The following is a 2,954-nucleotide window of genomic DNA, read 5'->3' on the forward strand; positions in this document are numbered from 1 at the left end:
AAGGAAGGAAGGAAGGAAGGAAGGAAGGAAGGAAAGAAGGAAGGAAGGAAGGAAGGAAGGAAGGAAGGAAAGAGCTCAGGCCAAGCAGGACGCTGTGGCACCGCCTTTAATCCCAGCACTTGGGAGGCAGAAGTCAGTGGACCTCTGTGAGTTCAAGGCCAGCCTGGTCTATAGAGTGAGCTCCTGGGGAAAAAATAAAACAGGATGAAAAACCAACATCACCACCAAAAAAATAAATTAAAAAAACAAACCCTTGGCTAGAAAGATGGCTCAGTGGGTTGGAGTCAGTACTGCTCTTCCACAGAACTGGGGTTCTGTTCCCAGCAGCCACAACCAACTCCAACAACAAGGATCCAACATCTTCATCTATCTATCTGGTCTCTGCGGGCACTAGCGCCCATGTGCACATACCCACACACATACACATAATTACAAATAAATAAATAAATAATAAAATCAATCTATTCCTTTTCAAGCGGCTTCAGGGACTGGTAAGATAGATCAGTGGATAAAGGCGCTTGCTACCAAGCCTAATTGCCCAAGTTCAATTCCCAGGACGCACATGGTGGAAGGAGAGAACTGATCCCCACAGTTGTGCTCTGACCTCCACAGTCACACTGTTACACACGAATACAAAATAAATAAATAAATGGAATTTCAAAAGTCTTCATAGTTCAAATACATTATATAACATTAGACTCTATTATGACTTTCAACCCACGCTGGCCGCTAAATTCCACGCCTACGCCCGCTGAGCTGTGGTGGGGGCTTATGGTTTTGACCATTCTGATCCTTGTTATGGCAGTGGGAATCTCTTGTTTTGCGTGTGTGGCCTCTCATTATGGGCCCCTTCTGGCCTCTTGTGTTTCACCAAGCGCCATCAGCAGGGGAGTCTCCAGCTAAAAGGGACTTGAGGGGGATGGGTGGCCAGCAGAGGCTGCAAAGGGACTTTGCCCAGATAGCAAGCTGTTTTTTTAGTCACGACTTCCTTCCGGAACAAATCATGTTTTGTTCTTGCTTACTAGCCCAGGGGAAGCGAGAAGGCCTCTCTCTCCTCCTTTCTCAGGCTTGCAGCCTGTTGTGCCTGATCTCAATGAGGTCATAGTTCTAAATCCTAGCATCAGGTCACATGCCCGAGTTGAAAACTCAGTTTTTGCATCTGCGATTTTTTTTTTCAGGCTGTTTTTGTGATAGGTCAGACTGGTTGCTTGGTTGCTAAGTAGAGAGAGCAGCAAGCCTGGTCCTCTGAGACTTGGAAAAGCTGGGTACCCATGAGGTGACGCTTCTCAGGCGGTCCTCTGCTACTTTTCCTCCTCCCCATTTCTTTTCTGCCTGCTTAATTCTACTACATGAGGCATTTTGTTGTTGTTATTGCTTTAAGACAGGGTCTCATACAGGTCAGGTTAGCCTCAAACTTGTGATGCACCTAAGGACGGCCTTGAATTTCTGATCTTTTTTTGTTTGTTTGTTTTCTGTTTTTTGTTTTTGTTTTTGTTTTTGTTTTTTTTTTTTTTTGAGACAGGTTTTCTCTGTGTAGCCCCGGCTGTCCTGGAACCCACTCTGTAGACCAGGCTGGCCTCAAACTCAGAAATCCGCCTGCCTCTGCCTCTTGAGTGCTGGGATTAAAGGCATGTGCCACCACTGGCTGAATTTCTGACCTTTCTACCTTCCTCTCCAGGACTGGGGTTATAACTATGCACCACGATGCCTATTTTATGGAATGCTAAATATTGAGCCCATGGTTTTTTATTTGCTAAGAAGATACTCTATTTATTGAGCTTTATCCCCATCCTTAATGTATAATATTTATTTTTACTTATGTGTATGTACGTACATGTGCCTGTATGAGCAAGTGTGTGTACATGCATGCACACATGCACGCGCGCGCACGCACGCTCACACACACACACACACACACACACACACACACTTGTGTTCAAGTGCCCAAAGAACCCAGAAGAGGGCATCAGATGCCCTGGAGCTGGAACAGGTTAAATTGTGAGCAGCCTAGTGTGGGTGCTGGGAATTGAACTCTGCTGTTCGGTAAGAGCAACAAGTGCCCTTAAAGGCTGAGCCATCTCCCCAGCCCCACATACGGTAGAAGGGTTAACAGAAAAGATTCTTTTACCCACACCCCCTCCCCTCTGAGGGAATTTGGAGGCTTAGTTGGTTGCTTGCTTTTTTTTTTTTTTCCCCTCACTAGGCTGTCTGAATTAGGATGGGCCTAATTTAAGAAGCCTGCAGAATGCTGTTTAACCATGACCTTGATTGTGAAGTAGTGACCCTGCTGACCAGGCTAGATGATTCAGAGACCAGACTTCTTGCTGTGACAGATGAATACCAATTCAGCCAGGATCTGAAATTATAGTACCAGTGTTTGGAGATGTGAGACCCACCAATGGGCATTTGCCCTTGGGACAGAGAGAGTTGTCCTGGTTTTAAAGACAGCCTGGTAGACACAGTTCAATTTGTCCCTAACCTCTTTCATAGCCATAATTAACTCACCTTCTACGTAGATGAAAGACATCAGCTTGTCTTGCTTCCTTGTCTGTACTCCTAAGTGCTCATTAACAGAGGGGTCCCCATCAATCATGTGAAGTGAGCGGTAGGAAGAGCCTGATGTCAGGTGTTGATTGAGACTGTCTAGGAATAGTGTGTTTGAGAGAGGGGTCAGGCTGAGGTCATGGGTGAGAGTCGAGGCGGAGGTTAGACTGGCAGCAGGAGCTTAGTTCTAGGTCCTTGCCTTGTTGAGACTGTCAGCTAAGTAAATATGGAGCAGATTTATTAGCAGCCTTCAGAGCAATCATCCGTGACATTGAACAATGGGCAAGAAATAGGAAGATGAACTCCAACCTCCATCCCCCATTCCCAACCCCCCGCGTCCCCATCCCCCATCCCAAGGCCATGCAGTCTGCAGATGAAGCATTAGTAACATTGCCTTCGTTTACCTAATA

This window comes from Mus caroli, chromosome 11 (genome assembly GCF_900094665.2).
Source record: "Mus caroli chromosome 11, CAROLI_EIJ_v1.1, whole genome shotgun sequence".
NCBI classification, from domain to species: domain Eukaryota; kingdom Metazoa; phylum Chordata; class Mammalia; order Rodentia; family Muridae; genus Mus; species Mus caroli.